The sequence below is a fragment of the Monodon monoceros genome, unplaced genomic scaffold (genome assembly GCF_005190385.1).
Source record: "Monodon monoceros isolate NGI ecotype Baffin Bay Population unplaced genomic scaffold, NGI_Narwhal_1 Super_Scaffold_20, whole genome shotgun sequence".
NCBI lineage: Eukaryota > Metazoa > Chordata > Mammalia > Artiodactyla > Monodontidae > Monodon > Monodon monoceros.
The window spans coordinates 109581304-109598605 of NW_021703777.1; the positions used below are offsets into that span (position 1 = coordinate 109581304).

Consider the following 17302-nt stretch of genomic DNA (forward strand, 5'->3'; position numbering starts at 1 on the left):
TAGTATTATATGATGATGCCCACCACTTTTCTCTTTTAGATGTATTGAGAAATCTTAGGACAGTGTCATTTGGCTGTCATTAAGTGTCTACAAATAATGTATACACAGAGGATTTTTTAGGGAAGGGGAAATACTCGTATGATTCTTTTTTCTTTTACTACATATATATATTTTTATTTTTGGCTGTGTTGGGTCATCGTTGCTGCGCACGGACTTCCTCTAGTTGCAGCGAGCAGGGGCTACTCTTCGTTGTGGTGCACGGGCTTCTCATTGTGGTGGCTTCCCTTGTTGCGAAGCACGGGATCTAGGCATGCAGACTTCAGTAGTTGCGGCACACGGGCTCAGTAGTTGTGGCTTGCAAGCTTTAGAGTGCAGGCTCAGTAGTTGTGGCTCACAGGCTGAGTTGCTCCGCGGCATGTAGGATCTTCCCGGACCAGGGCTCAAACCTGTGTCCCCTGCATTGGCAGGCGGATTCTTAACCACTGCGCCACCAGGGAAGTCCCTCTGTGTAATATTATAATGATGGCTATATGTCATTATACATTTGTCCAAACCCATAGAATTAGAATGTACACCACCAAGAGTGAACCCTAAGGTAAACTTTAGACTTTGGGTGATTATGATGTGTCAATGTAGGTTCATCCTTGATAAAAAAAAATGTACCATTCTGATGAGTGATGTTGATAATGGGGAGGCTGTGCGTGTGTGAGAGCAGAAGGTATATGGGAAATCTCTGTACCTCCTTCTCAATTTTGCTGTAAACCTAAGTGCGCTAAAAAAATAAAGTCCTTTCAAAAAAAATTAAAAGATAAATTCAAAGGAATCTCCCAGAGTATAGAAAAAAAAAAGTCAAAGACTAAACAACAGTAAGGAAAAGATATTGATATTTATCAGTCCAGGAGTCCATCATCTGACCAGTAGGAGTTTCAGAGAGGATAGAGAAAATAGAGAAGATGAAAGTATCTCAGAAGTGAAGAACTGGTGAACAGATTTAAAACAATGACAACAAAATTCATACAAGAGAATATGACTCAGCATTAGAAGGAATGAACTGCTGAGACACGTAGTTACATGGATATACCTGAAAACATGCTGAGTAAAGGACTTGAAAGAGTAGATACTGTATGGTTTGATTTACATGAAGTTTTAAGTCAGGTCAAACTGATCTGTGGTGACAGAGTGGATTAGTGGTTACCTTGGGTGGAGGGATTGATTGAATTAGTGGGATTTTTGCATGTTTGAAAAATCATTCTGGTGGGAAGAGTGACTGGAGGCAGTGAGTTGAAGAGCTTATTAGGGACGTATAACTTCTGGGCCTGTGGGACCTGTGAGATCAGTTATCATAAATGTGTTGTGGCACTAACCTGCACACTAGTATACTTTTCCCTAGAACACCAGCAGCCCAGGTGTAAGAAAATGGAAAAGGATGTTTAGACTAATCCATGGAAAAACGTGTAGCAGAGAGGCAATGCACCAAGGCAACTGAGAATGATTCAAAATAATGGTGACAGGAAGAGATAAAAGGCAGCTGATAGAATAGCAAGGAGTCAGGAGATGCGAGATCATGATGGGGCTGGAAAGTATGTGTAGGGGAAGTGAGGGGGAGAGGCTGTGGTCAGTGGCGTGCTGGAGTAATCTAGGGGCTGACAAATCCCAGGCAATTCTTTAAAAGTCTAGACAACATGGAATGAACTCTAAGATGCGCTGTTTAGTGAAAAAGACCAGATACAGGAAGATGTGTATAGTAGGCTACCAGGTAAAAGGGGAGACCATTTATATGTATGTACTTGCATGTTAGTAAACTATTTCTGGAAGGAAATATAAGAACCTTATAATATCAGTTGACTCTGCGGAGGAGAGCTAGGTAGCTGGGGGACACAGGAGGGAAGGAGGCTTTTCGCTCTCTTCCCTTCTTCTCCTCTTGAATATTGACCCATGTGTATGTTATTACCTATTAAAAATATATAAATAAAATTTTAAGAACAAGGAAAAAGAAAATAGATGTGAGATAATGAATAAAAACAGAACGCAAAGTGAGGTATTCATGCTTCACATATAAAGGTATGCTTCAAATATATATACGCTTAGGCACATATGTGAACGAGTACTAGATGGTAAGAGAAACAAGCCCTAGTTGATTTGTTTATTTATTTATTTATTAGCCACGTGGCATGTGTGATCTTAGTTCCCTGATGGGGATTGAACCTGTGCCCCCTGCAGTGGAAGCACAGGGTCTTAACCACTGGACCACTAGGGAAGTTCCTGATTTGTTTTAGAATATAAACGTGGGTCTCCCTGGTGGCGCAGTGGTTGAGAGTCCGCCTGCCGATGCAGGGGACGCAGGTTCATGCCCCGGTCTGGGAGGATCCCACATGCCGCGGAGAGGCTGGGCCCGTGAGCCATGGCCGCTGAGCCTGCGCGTCCGGAGCCTGTGCTCCACAATGGGAGAGGACACAGCAGTGAGAGGCCTGTGTACCGCAAAAAAAAAAAAAAAAAAAAGAATATAGACGAAAATGCTTAAAAAGAAGGCAATCAAAAAAGAAAAAAAAAAGCAGATCACTGGACATTCTAGATTATATTATCTAATGGCTAAACACTTAGCACCTACCATGCTGGTGCTGATCCCAAATTATTAATGCAAAATTTGATTCTGAAGAGCCATTGGCACTAAAGTTATTCATGTAGCTTCTTCACAATATATGGTCTATTTTGTCCTTGGTCCTTTATATTCAGTCAGCTTGCTTAGAGTATGCCAGCACATAAAAGCAAGTCTCGGACTTCCCTGGTGGCGCAGTGGTTAAGAATCGGCCTGTCAATGCAGGGGACACGGGTTCAAGCCCCAGTCTGAGAAGATCCCACATGCCGCAGAGCAACTAAGCCCGTACGCCACAACTACTGAGCCCACGTGCCACAACTACTGAAGCCCACGCCTCGAGCCCATGCTCCACAACAAGAGAAGCCACCACAATGAGAAGCCTGCGCACCTCAACAAAGAGTAACCCCCGTTCGCCGCAACTAGAGAAAGCCCGGGCGCAACAACGAAGACCCAACGCAGCTGAAAATAAATAAATAAATAAATAAATAAAAAGAAAAGATTGACTTTGTGGCAATAATTAAAAAAAAAAAAGCAAGTCTCATACAACATCTAGACTGAGCAATTACACTTTGCCTGATGCCCTGATCCTGTACTCATGTGATGTCACCATGCGGGTTGAGAAGGTTATTATCCATTCAAAACACTAGATAGGGCCTGTGAGACCTAAAAGAAGTCACAGATGATCTGATTTTACACCCACATCCCCCCCACACACACACCATCTGTGCTGAAAGACCTAGGATCTTTTCATGCCTCAGAATTTGTCAACCATGTGTCTTCCTCACTGTGCATATCCGTCCCTCTTTTACTTCTCACTGCCTTACTTGGTCCTCAAAGATCTGGTCTCTGCCTCACAACCCAAAGCCTGAAAGCCTGACATTAACTCTAGAGATAAGGAACCTGAGGATATAGAGGACAATGTATCTGAGCTCCCAGAGCATCATGGCCATGTTGGTTCTTGTTTCATTTAGAAGTGTACATTCCAAAAGAGTGGCCAAAGAAGCCCAATTTTCTTACCTCAAGAATTCCACCAAGTTTCTCCATCAGGGAGAGCTTTAGCTTGCCCCATGTAGGGGTAGAGTGATATGTAACTAGTTCACCTATACTCCACGTCTGGGCTGAGAAATAAAACAAGCTGCACACGTCTTCCAGACTGAACCAGACTGCTCTCCATTTACACAGGACCCGCCACAGAGTAGATGCTCAATGAATGCACTGACTTCAATGGAACCAAAGAATCTATCCCAAGAAGCCACAAATCCATCATCATTCAGCCAATAAAATCAATGTACTGGAAGTTTTTGTTTTAAAAGAAGCAATAGGTACCTTAAAACTTTCACTTAGGAAGTCTCCTTTACTAATTTTTTAACCTGAAAGTTGACTGCTTCCTGATTTTTCACACACACGCACACCTTCATTTACTGTATTATCAAAATCAGATTTGCCCAATTAGAAAGTAGAATAGTAAGGAATATCTATAATCAAGAGACTAACAAGAGTTTTTTAAAAAAATCAACCTAACTAGTGTTTCAGGATGAAAGGAACTCAGGGGCTTGCAGAGATACTTGGATTGTATTTTTCCTTTACTTTATAATCAAGTCATGCTAATATAAACCAGAAACATAACTTGAATTAAACATACATTTCACTCATGACTAATTACAAAGCAGGCATTTCAAATCAGTGTTGAGCTAATGCTTTTAGAACAATTATTTAATTTTCAGCGTCCAATATCTGTCAAGTAAATCACCAATTTCCATTTCATTCTTATTTAATATAAAAAAAATCAAATTAGTATAAAGCTATTTCACAGCTGTCTTTAAATTAAAACATAATCAAGAGCATGCAGCATTTGGGACTTGCTTTGGCATCTCCAAATCAAACATTCTTTTTGTTCAGATATTAAAGAACAATACCAATAGTTATGTTTTATTTTGAAGTTTTAAGCCGGGCTTCATAATCTCAGATTTTAACTTGTGATTTTTCACAAGTAACTCAAATATTGAAATGTATGTTTCTTTTTTTTTTTTTCCTTTTGCGGTACGCAGGCCTCTCACTGTTGTGGCCTCTCCCGTTGCGGAGCGCAGGCTCAGCGGCCATGGCTCACGGGCCAGCCGCTCCGCGGCATGTGGGATCTTCCTGGACCGGGGCACGAACCCGTGTCCCCTGCATCAGCAGGCGGACTCTCAACCACTGCGCCACCAGGGAAGCCTGAAATGTATGTTTCTAAGGACAGGGGTTGGCTGCAGAGTGGAGCAGAGTATGCAACATAATTATTAGTTTTTAACTAACTTTTGATAATAAGAACAGAATCACCAGCTCAGCTATTACTACATTTTTGTTAATAATCAGTTTTTCTTGCATTAAATCTAAACAGATCTTCTAGTAGCAAATGTAGACCTTTAAGACCTTCAAAGAAAAATCAACAATCCCATTTTCTAGCAAAATTTATTTACCAGGAAGGTATAGATTTTTCAAACAAATAAATTGTTAATAAAGTTTTGCATAATAAATTAACCAAGTTAAATTATCAGGAAATGAGCCTGTTTGGTTCGGTCAAAGACGATTTTTGGTTTTAGTGTCTTTCACTGCTTGATAAAGTGAAGTGACTTACCACGCGGGCAGTGCAGTGGAGCAGAAAAGACTCCACTGGATTAGTCTGGGTTCCAGCCCTGCCTGTATCCTGCCTTGTATGGTAGATTAGATGGATCACTTCAGTTTCTCTGACTGTTGGCTTCATCATTTATAAAATGGGGAAAATACCTGTTCTCCTCCCTAGGGATCATTGTGACGTTTGTGAAAGAATCTTGGAAGAAACCTCACACACATACCCTGTGTAAAGCAAAGGCAATTGGTGAGTGGATTAAAGCCTAGAAATTTCATTGTTTCATTATGTGATGCCTAAACTAACAGACTTTTTTATAAATAAAAATCTAGAGAACATTCTTATTTAATTCTGTCACTTATTGAGCACAAGATGGGAAACATTGTTTTAATGTTATTTCTATCTGGGGACTTCCCTGGTGGTCCAGTGGTTGGGACGACTCTGTGCTTTCACTGCAGGGGGCACGGGTTCAAACCCTGGTTGGGGAACTAGGATCCTGCATGCCACGCAGCGTGGCCAAAAATATATATATATTATTGCTATCTGTAGATATATGATGGCTCTAGCTGTAAAACTGGCCTGCTACTTTGAGTATATTGTAAAATCATGAGAAATTTTAATATTTGTTGTTTATTGAATGGGATACTCCTTAAAGTTCAGTTTGTGTCTATCTAACCTTGGTATCTGAGATGAAAAAGATAAAGCAGGCATTAGTCTGGATTTGGGAGATTTTTCTTTATCAAGAATTGTTATGGCCCTTTTCTTCTTGAAAATAGAAATTAAGGCCTTACTAATATTCAGGGTTCAGACAGTATGTTTTTGCTCAGAATAGATCATGAACCAAAAACAACTCTACAGTGGTCAACACCACCCAATCAGAAGAATGTTTTGATTTATTAAATTAATCTTTGAGAAAGTCGATAGATTCCCCAGCTCCTCTTACTGAGTGAGTTTTTGAAGGAAATAAAGAAGTGAGAGCTAACTGTCCCTCACCCCATTTCTGTTGTAACAGCCTTGGGGAGAAGGAATGCGTGAAGCTTGATTGTGCTCTGATGCGCAGGAGCTAGGGCAAGAACACTGTGTAGGCTCTGACCCCTGCATGTTCACAGACCTGCTGCACCAGACAGTACACCCTGGGATGGTGCTCTGTGAGCCAATCCAGATAGTCTCTCTCCAGGCTAGGAAAGATGAGAACCAGAGAAAAAGACACCAACACCGTATCCACTGTAAGTCATGTCCACCCAGAGGGAAAGAAAGCCTAAACTGTGAATCTCCACCCTGGGCTGAGGGAAGCAAAAGAAGATAGACTGAGCCATTTCCATCTCTTCCCTTTTTTTCTCACACCACTATTACTTCTTTTTCTTTTCTAAAGTGCCTTGTGTAAAGGACTGCTTAATATGGTAAATTATGCAGGTGGGCTAGAAAAAAGAGAAAAGGTTGGCCCAGAAGCAATTCTGCAACACCAATGTTTTCTGTTAATTAGGTTTTAGAACTCTGTTAACTTTAATATACTGTAAATTATATAGATATATGCAACCCCATGTTCACTGAAGCATTACTTAAAATAACCAAGATATGGAAACAACTTAAGTGTCCATCAGTGGATGAGTGGATAAAGAAATTGTGGTATACAGTCAGCCCTCTAATCCACAAGTTCTGCATCCACAAATTCAACCAAACACAGATCAAAAATATGTGAAAAAAAATTCTAGAAAGTTCCAAAAAGCAAAACTTTAATTTGCCTCACTCCGGCAACTAGTTACATACATAGCATTTACATTGTACTAGGTATTATAAGTGATCTAGAGATTATCTAAAGTGTATGGGGAGCAAATCATAACTACATTGAGGCATCTCCTCACACCGGTCAGAATGGCCATCATCAAAAAATCTACAAACAATAAATTCTGGAGAGGGTGTGGAGAAAAGGAAACCCTTCTACATTGTAGGTGGGAAATTGGTACAACCACTATGGAGGTTCCTTAAAAAACTAAAAATAGAGTTACCATATGATCCTACAATGCCACTCCTGGGCATATACCCAGAGAAAACAGTAATTCAAAAAGATACATGCACCTCAATGTTCATAGCAGCACTATTTACAAAAGCCAGGACATGGAAGCAACCTAAATGTCCATCAACAGATGAATGGCTAAAGAAGATGTGGTACATATATACAATGGAGTATTACTCAGCCATAAAAAAGAATTAAGTAATGACATTTGCAGCAACGTGGATGGACCTAGAGATTGTCATACTGAGTGAAGTAAGTCAGAAAAGGACAAATATCACTTATATGTGGAATCGAAAAAAATGGTACAAATGAACTTATTTACAAAACAGAAATAGAGTCACCACAGTCTTATGGTTACCAGGGGGGAAAGGGCAGAGGGATAAATTGGGAGATTGGGATTGACATATACACGTTACTATATATAAAATAGACAACTAATAAGGACCTACTGTATAGCACAGGGAACTCTACTCAATACTCCATAATAACATGGGAAAAGAATCTTAAAGAGCAGATATAGGTATATGTATAACTGATTCACTTTGCTGTACAGCAGAAGGTAACACAACGTTGAAATCAACTATACTCCAATAAAAATTTTAAAAAAGAATTAAACACAAATCTCTGGCAGAGGCAAGGTTATCGCATTGTAGTGTTGAATAAAATTATTTAAAAAATAAAGTATATGGTAGGATGTACATAGGTTATATGCAGTACTACACAATTTTATAGAAGAGACTTGAGCATCCATGGATTTGTAATCCAATGGGAGTTTTGGAACCAGCCTCCCTCGGATACCAAAGGATGACTGTGTATATACAATGGAATATTATTCAGCCATTAAAAAAAAGGAAATCTTGCCATTTACAACAACATCAATGAACCCTGAGGACATTATGCTAACTGAAATAAGTCAGACAGAGAAAGACAAATACCATATTGTCTCTCTTATATGTGGAATCTAAAAAACAAAAACAACAAAGCAAAAAATCTCATAGAACAGAGAACAGATCAGTGTGGATATGGGGGGCTGGGGTGGGAGAAATGGGTGAAGGGGGTCAAAAGGTAAAAAGAAAAAAAATGGAATGTCAACTTATCAAAAAAAAAGTATTGCCATTAAGGAAAAAAATATATATATATACTATAAATTAGAGAAAAAATTAGGTATGTAATTATAAGATATAGCTACCCCTTAGCAAAAGTAGAATACCATATACTATACTATCAATCTCTTAACCACCTACTATACCTATTAACATTTATACCTATTATTATGTTCTATATAAGAATATTGCTAAATGAATCGGAAGTTCTTCTAAAGATTTTGATGTGTTCCTGTTTAAAAGGTTTCAGTAGTCTCTGTCACATTAAAATAACTGTGAAGACACATAAGATAAGTATATGACACTCATAGCTGACCTAATCTCAGAAGTTGGGAGGAAGAGTCATGAGCTATAAGGATGACAGCACTGGACTGGGAACATGCCTGGTGGACTACCTATATAATGTCATTAGAAATGGGCAGGCACGCCTACCTAAAAATAAAAAGATTCTCTGCTCTCCTTTATTAACTGTTGCCTGGATCAAAAATACAAGAGGGACACGAACCAGGAAATGGGGCAGCCATACTTCTAAGTGCAGCTTCCTCTTTCGGAGACAGCTGGGATGCTGGGCCCACTCTACATCAGGATATTTGGCAATGGCTGGAGACTTTTTTAGTTGTCACAGCGTGTGGGGAAGGTGGAACTGGCATCTAAGGGGCAGGGGCCAGAGATGCTGCCAAACATCCTATGAGGCACAGGACAGCCCCCCACAGCAAAGAATTATCTACCCCCGCACGTCAAGAGCGCCAAAGTTGAGAGATCCTGCTGTACACCGTCAAGACCTCTTTCTACATCGTTGCAGAAATCAAAATTTCTTGAAAACTGACAAAATGAGACTGGATGTGGGAACTAATGGTAGCATGAGCACAGGTGGGGAAGACTGTATCAAAGTCTTTGAGTAGTATTAGATGAAAACCAGTAGGAGTTAGACTACGAGCTGTGCAACATCAGCCTGCCATCTAGGTGTAGATCTGAGATGGAAAGTCAACTGTCATCCAAATGAATAGGAAGTGAGTCCAAGGGCAATTCCCATGGTGTTTAGATAGCTCTCATAAGTATATGTAACAAAAATATATCCTCAGATGTACCAAGCCTCAAAAGTTATGTCATTTATACACTCTTCTCGGAAAAAAAAATTACTTGAGACCTAGCTCCAGATGGCCAAGAATGGATTGACTCAAGAAATGAAAAATAGGGCTTCTCTGCTGGTGCAGTGGTTGAGAGTCCGCCTGCCGATGCAGGGGACACGGGTTTGTGCCCCGGTCCGGGAAGATCCCACATGCCGCAGAGCGGCTGGCCCCGTGAGCCATGGCCGCTAAGCCTGCGCGTCCGGAGCCTCTGCACCGCAATGGGAGAGGCCGTGTACCGCAAAAAAAAAAAAAAAAAAAAAAAAAAAAAGAAATGAAAAATAGGGGAAGTTTGGGTAGCAAAACTCAGGAATAAAGTTTAAATATGTGTTGTCAAATTGTACAGCTCAGAGGTAAAGCGTGGCTCTGTAATACTTCCTTTAACTATTCCTTACCCAATGTAAGGAACTGTTGAGAATCACATCTCCCTCCCTCCCTCCCTCCCTTCCTTCCTTTGTATAGTTCATTTACAATGTTGTGTTAGTTTCAGGACAGCAAAATGATTCAGTTATACATACATAAATATCTATTTTTTTCAGGTTCTTTTTCCTTATAGGTTATTACAAAACATTGAGTATAGTTCCTTGTGCTATACAGTAGGCCCTTGTTGGTTATCTATTTTATATATAGTAGTGTGTATATGTTAATCCCAAACTCCTAATTTGTCCCTCCTCCCCCTTTTCCCCTTTGGTAACCATAAGTTTGTTTTCTGTGTCTGTGGGTCTATTTCTGTTTTGTATATAAGTTCATTTGTATCATTTTTTATATAGATTCCACATATAAGCGATATGATATTTGTCTTTCTTTATCTGGTTTACTTCACTTAGGATGATAATCTTTAGGTCCATCTGTGTTGCTGCAAATGACATTATTTCATTCTCTTTTATGGCTGAGTAATACCCATTATATAAATATACCACATCTTCTTTATCCATTCCTCTGGCAATGACATTTAGGTTGTTCCCACATCTTGGCTATTGTAAATAGTGATACTATGAACATTGGGGTGCACATGTCTCTTTGAATTATGGCTTTCTCTGAGTATATGTCCAAGAGTGGGATTGCAGGATCATATGGTAACTCTATTAGTTTTTTCAGGAACATCTATAGTGTTCTCCATAGTGGTGGACCAATTTACATTCCCACCAACAGTGTAGGAGGGTTCCTTTTTCTTCACACCCTCTCCAGCAATTATTATTTGTAGATGTTTTGATGATGGCCATTCTGACCGGTGTGACGTGATACCTCGTTGTAGTTTTGAGTTGCATTTCTCTAATAATTAGCAATGTTGAACATTTTTTCATGTGCCTGTGGGCCATCTGTATGTCTTCTTTGGAGAAATGTGTACCTAGATCCTCTGCCCATTTTTTGATTGGGTTGTTTGTATTTTTGATATTGAGTTGTATTCTTTTTTTGGTATATTTTGGAGATTAATGTCTTGTCAGTCACATCATTTGCAAATATTTTCTCCCATTCTGTATGTTGTCTTTTCGTTTTACGGTTTCCTTTGCTGTGCAAAAGGCTCTTAAGTTTATTAGGTCCCATTTGTTTATTTTTGTTTTTATTCCCATTACTCTAGGTGACACATCCCAAAAGACATTGCTGTGATTTATGTCAAAGAATGTTCTGCCTATGTTTTCCTCTAGGAGTTTTATAGTATCTGGTCTTACATTTAGGACTTTAATCCATTTTGAGTTTGTTTTGTGTGTGGTGTTAGAGAATGTTCTAATTTCATTCTTTTACATGTAGCTGTCCAATTTTCCCAGCACCACCTATTGAAGAGACTGTCTTTTCTTCACTGTATACTCTTGCCACCTTTGTCATAGATTAATTGACCATAGGTGTATGGATTTATTTCTGGGCTTTCTATCCTATTCCATTAATCTGTATTTCTGTTTTTGTGCAAGTACTATATTGTTTTGATGACTATGGCTTTGTAGTATAGTCTGAAGTCAGGGAGCCTGATTCCTCCAGCTCTTTTTTTGTTTCTCAAGATTGCTTTGACTATTTGGGGTCTTTCGTGTTTCCATACAAATTTAAAAATTATTTGTTCTAGTTCTGTGAAAAATGCCATTGGTAATTTGATAGGGATTGCCTTGAATCTGTAGATTGCTCTGGGTAGTATTGTCATTTTGACAACATTGATTGTTCGAGTCCAAGAACACGGTACATCTTTCCATCTGTTTGTGTCATCTTCAGTTTCTTTTATTAGCTTCTTATAGTTTTCAGAGTACAGGTCTTCTGCCTCCTTAGGTAGGTTTATTCCTAGGTATTTTATTCTTTTTGATGTGATGGTAAATGGGATTGTTTCCCTAATTTCTCTTTTCTGATCTTTCATTGTTAGTGTATAGAAATGCAACAGATTTCTGTGTATTAATTTTGTATCCTGCGACTTACTGAATTCATGGATGAGCTCTAGTAGTTTTCTGGTAGCGTCTGTAGGATTTTCTATGTGTATTACCATGTCATCTGCAAACAGTGACAGTTTTACTACTTCTTTTCCAATTTGGATTCCTTTTATTTCTTTTTCTTCTCTGATTGCCATGGCTAGGACTTCCAGAAATATGTTGAATAAAAGTCACAAGGGTGGACATCCTTGTCTTGTTCCTGGTCTTAGAGGAAATGGTTTCAGCTTTTCACCACTGAGTATGATGTTAGTTGTGGGCTTGTCATATATGGCCTTTATTATGTTGAGGTAGGTTCCCTGTATGCCCACTTTCTGGAGAGTATTTATCATAAATGGGTGTTGAATTTTATCAAAAGCTTTTTCTGCGTCTATTTAGATGATCTTATAGTTTTTATTCTTCAATTTGTTAATGTGGTGCCTCACACTGATTGATTTGCAGATATTGAAAAGTCCTTGCTCTGTACTTCCACTGCAGGGGGCACAGGTTCAATTCCTGGTCAGGGAACTAAGATCCCTCAAGCTGGGCAGCATGGCCAAAAAAAATTAAAAATAAAAATAAATAAATTTTAAAAGTCCTTGCATCCCTGGGATAAATCCCACTCAGCATGGTGCATGACTCTTTTAATGTATTGTTGAATTCGGTTTGCTAGTATTTTGTTGAGGATTTTTGCGTCTATGTTCATCAGTGATATTGGCCTGTAATTTTCTTTTTTGGGATATCTTTGTCTGATTTGGTATCAGGGTGATGCTGGCCTCGTAGAATGAGTTCAGAAGTGTTCCTTCCTCTGCCATTTTTTGGAATAGTTTCAGAAGGATAGGTGTTAACTGTTGTCTAAATGTTTGGTAGAATTCGTTTGTGAAGCTGTCTGGTCCTGGATTTTCATTTGTTGGGAGTTTTTAAATCACAGATTCAATTTCAGTACTTGTAATTAGTCTGTTCATATTTTCTATTTCTTCCTGGTTAAGTCTCGGGAGATTGTACCTCTCTAAGAATCTTTCCATTTCTTTCTTTTTTTTTTTTAAATTATTACTAGGTTACTTTACACTCTTTTCTTACTAAGATTTTTTTTTTTTTGGGCTGTGTTGTGTCTTTGTTGCTGCACAGGGGCTTTCTCTAGTTGTGGCAAGTGGGGACTGCTCTTTGTTCTGGTGTGCGGGCTTCTCACTGCGGTGTCCTCTCCTGCTGCGGAGCATCGGCTCTAGGCCCGCGAGCTTCAGTAGTTGTGGCCCGCGGGCTTCAGAGTGCAGGCTCAGTAGTTGTGGCGCATGGGCTTAGTTGCTCCGTGGCATGTGGGATCCTCCCGGACTGGGGCTCAAACCCGTGTCCCCTGGATTGGCAGGCAAATTCTTAACCACTGTGGCACCAGGGAAGCCCCTGTCCATTTCTTCTACCTAGAATAATCTGTAGAGCTTAGTGAAAAGGAAGTGAAACGTCTTGTTGCTGAAGCAAAGGAAAAATTACAAGAAAAAGGTGGCAGTGATGAAGAGGAGACAGGTGATCCTTCAGAAGATGGCATGCAGGGTGCCTGTACCCAGGCCCGACCTCGGGAGCCCCTGGAGGATGGTGACCCAGAGGATGACAGGACGCTGGATGATGATGAGCTGGCTGAGTATGACTTAGATAAATATAATGAAGAAGGTGACCCAATACTGAAACTCTTGGTGAATCTCTTTTGGGTCTTACAGTCTATGGGCGTAATGATCAAGATCCTTATGTTACTCTGAAAGATACAGAGCAGTACGAATGTGAAGTTTTCTTGATTAAGCCCAATGACATTCTCATAGTTTGTGGCAGAGCCGAACAGGACCAATGCAATTTAGAGGTACATGTTTATAATCAATAAGAAGATTCTTTTTATGTCCACCATGATATCCTGTTGTCTGCATACCCTTTGAGTATGGAATGGCTGAATTTTGATCCTAGCCCAGATGATTCAACTGGAAATTACATTGCTGTGGGAAACATGACCCCCGTCATTGAAGTGTGGGATTTCGATATAGTGGAACTCTTTAGAGCCAGTCTTTACATTTAGAAATAAGCTATCAAAAAAGAAGAAAAAGAAAGGAAAGATGAATTCCTCAGCAGATGGGCATACCGATGCTGTCCTTGACCTTTCTTGGAATAAGCTGATCAGAAATGTGCTGGCCAGTGCATCAGCTGAAAGCACTGTTATTCTGTGGGATACGTCCTTGGGGAAACCAGCAGCCAGCCTTGCCATACATACAGACAAGATCCAGACTCTCCAGTTTCATCCATTTGAAACACAGACTCTGATTTCTGGATCATATGATAAGTCAGTGGCTTTGTGTGACTGCCGAAGTCCAGAGGAAAGCCATCAAATGTGGCGATTCAGTGGGCAGATTGAGAGTGACTTGGAATCACTTTTCACCTTGTCATTTTTTGGCCAGTACAGATGACGGTTTTGTATATAATTTGGATGCACGCTCAGATAAGCCAGTTTTTACACTTAATGCACACAATGATGAAATTTCTCGTCTTGATCTAAGCAGTCAAATCAAGGGCTGTCTTGTGACTGCATCAGCAGACAAGTATGTGAAGAATCTGTCCATTTTATTGGAATATAGTTTTTCGTAGTAGACTCTTATGATCCTTGGTATTTCTGTAGTGCCGGTCGTGACTTCTCCTTTTTCATTTCTGATTCGGGCCCTCTCCCTTTTTTTCTTGATGAGTTTGGCTTAAGGTTTATCAATTTTGTTTATCTTTTCAAAGAATCAGTTTTCGTTTCATTGATCTTTTCTATGGTGCTCTTCATCTCTATTTCACTTATTTCTGCTCTGATCTTTATGATTTCTTTCCTTTAACTAACTTTGGGTTTTGTTTGTTCTTCTTTCTCTAGTTGCTTTAGGTGTAAGGTTAGGTTGTTTGAGATTTTTCTTGTTTCCTGAGGTAAGCTTGTATTGCTATACACATCCCTCTTAGAACTGCTTTTAGAATTGCTGCATCCCATAGGTTTTGGATCACTGTGTTTTCATTTTCATTTATCTCTAGATATTTTTTGAGTTCTTCTTTGATTTCTTCAATGATCCATGGGTTGTGTAGTAGCATATTGTTTAGCCTCCATGTGTTTGTTTTTTGCAGTTTTTTTCTTGTAGTTGATTTCTAATCTCATAGTGTTGTGGTCAGAAAAGATGCTTGATATGATTTCAGTTTTCTTAAATTTACTGAGGCTTGCTTTGTGGCCCAGCATGTGATCTATCCTGGAGAATGTTCCACCTGCACTTTAAAAGAATGTATATTCTGCTGCTTTTGGATGGAATGCTCTATAAATATCAATTAAGTCCATCTGGTCTAATGTGTCATTTAAGGCCTGTGTTTTCTTATTGATTTTCTGTCTTGATGATCTGTCCATTGATGAAAATGTGTTGTTAAAGTTCCCCACTATTATTGTATAAGTGTCAATTTCTCCTTTTATGTCTGTTAACATTTGCCTTATATATTGAGGTGCTCCTATGTTGAGTGCATGTTATTTGGAATTGTTATATCTTCTTGGATTGATCCCTTGATCATTATGTAGTGTCCTTCTTTGTCTCTTGTAACAGTCTTTATTTTAAAGTCTATTTTGTCTGATATGAGTATTGCTACTCCAGGTGTCTTTTGATTTCTATTTGCATGGAATACCTTTTTTTATCCCCTCACTTTCAGTCTGTATGTGTGTCTCTAGATCTGAAGTGCCTCTCTTGTAGACAGCATATATACAGGTCTTGTTTTTGTATCCATTCAGCCAGTCTGTGTCTTTTGGTTGGAGCATTTAATCCATTTACATTTGAGGTAATTATCGATATGTATATTCTTATTGCCATTTTGTTAATTGTTTTGGATTTGTTTTTGTAGGTCTTTTTTATTCCTTTCCTCTTTTATTCTGTTATCCTGTGATTTGATGACTATCTTTAGTGTTTGGATTCCTTTTTCTTTTGTGTGTGGTGGTATATCTATTATAGATTTTTGGTTTGTGGTCACCATGAGGTCTTGATATAGAAGTCTGTATATATATATGATTGTTTTAAGTTGCCGGTCTCTTTTTCTTAACATTTATTTATTTATTTGGCTGCGCCAAGTCTTAGTTGTGGCACACAGCATCTTCGTTGCGGCATGCAGGATCTTTAGTCACAGCATGTGGGATCTTTAGTTGCAGCATGCGGGCTCTTAGTTGCAGCATGTGGGATCTAGTTCCCTGACCAGGGATTGAACCTGGGCCCTCCTGCATTGGGAGCATGGAGTCTTAACCACTGGACCACCAGGGAGGTCCCAAATTGCTGGTCTCTTAATTTCAGATATCCTGCATTTGCACTCTTCTCATGATTACTGGTTTAGATGTTATATTTGTATGTGAATGATTTCCTACCTTTACTATATGTTTGCCTTTACTAGTGACCTTTCCCAATTTGTAGGTTTTGTGTTTCTAGTTGTGGCCTTTTCTGCCTAGAGAAGTTCTTTTAGCATTTGTTATATAGCTGGTTTGGTGGTGCTGAATTCTTTTAGCTTCTGCTTATCTGTAAAGCTTTTGATTTCTCCATCAAATCTGACAGCCTTGCTGGGTAGCGTATTCTTGGTTGTAGGTTTTTCCCTTTCATCACTTTAAATGTATTGTGCCATCCCCTCTGGCCTGCAGAGTTTCTGCTGAAAAATTAGCTGATAACCTTATGGGGATTCCATTACATGTTATTTGCTGGTTTCCCTGGCTGCTTTTAATATTTTCTCTTTATCTTTAATTTTCATCAGTTTGATTACTATGTGTCTCAGCATGTCCCTCCTTGGGTTAATCCTATATGAGACTCTCTGCACTTCCTGGACTTGGGTGACTTTCCTTTCTGTTGTTAGGGAAGTTTTCAGCTATTATCTCTTCAAATACTTTCTCAGGCTCTTTCTTTCTCTTCTCCTTCTGGGACCCCTATAATGTGAATGTTGGTGCATTTGATGTTGTCCCAGAGGTCTCTTAAACTGTCCTCATTTCTTTTTCTTTATTCTGTTCCATGGCAGTGATTTCCACCATTCTGTCTTCCAGCTCACTTATCCATTCTTCTGCCTCATATATTCTGCTGTTGATTCCTTCTAGTGTGTTTTTCATTGCAGCTATTGTATTCTTCAACTCTGGTTGTTCTTTATGTTTTCTAACTCTTTGTTAAAAACTTCTTGTAGCTTATCGCTCTGTGCATCCATTCTTTCCCTGAGTTCTTGGATCATCGTTATGATCACTACTCTGAACTCTTCCTCAGGTAGATAGCCTATCTCTGTGTCACTTAGTTGTTCTTCTGGGGTTTTGACTTGTTCTTTTGTCTGGAACATATTCCTTTGCTATCTCATTTTGTCTACATTTATATTTGTATTTTTATATATATGGAAGGTTATGTTTCTCAACCTTGGATAAGGGGCCCTCTATGGGAGGTGTCCTATGAGTCCCAGCAGTACACTTGCCTCTTGTCACCCAAGG

The 17302-nt window shown here is 39.3% G+C and overlaps 1 non-coding gene and 1 pseudogene across 1 annotated transcript; one reads left to right on the forward strand and one right to left on the reverse strand.

Annotated features, from left to right (window-relative positions):
* Nucleotides 1–1564: 1564 nt before the first annotated feature.
* LOC114902448 lies at nucleotides 1565–14448 on the forward strand (annotated as a pseudogene).
* A 1593-nt stretch (nucleotides 14449–16041) lies between these two features.
* On the reverse strand, nucleotides 16042–16115 carry TRNAW-CCA. The gene has a single exon. It is a non-coding gene; the product is annotated as a tRNA-Trp (tRNA).
* Nucleotides 16116–17302: the final 1187 nt, after the last annotated feature.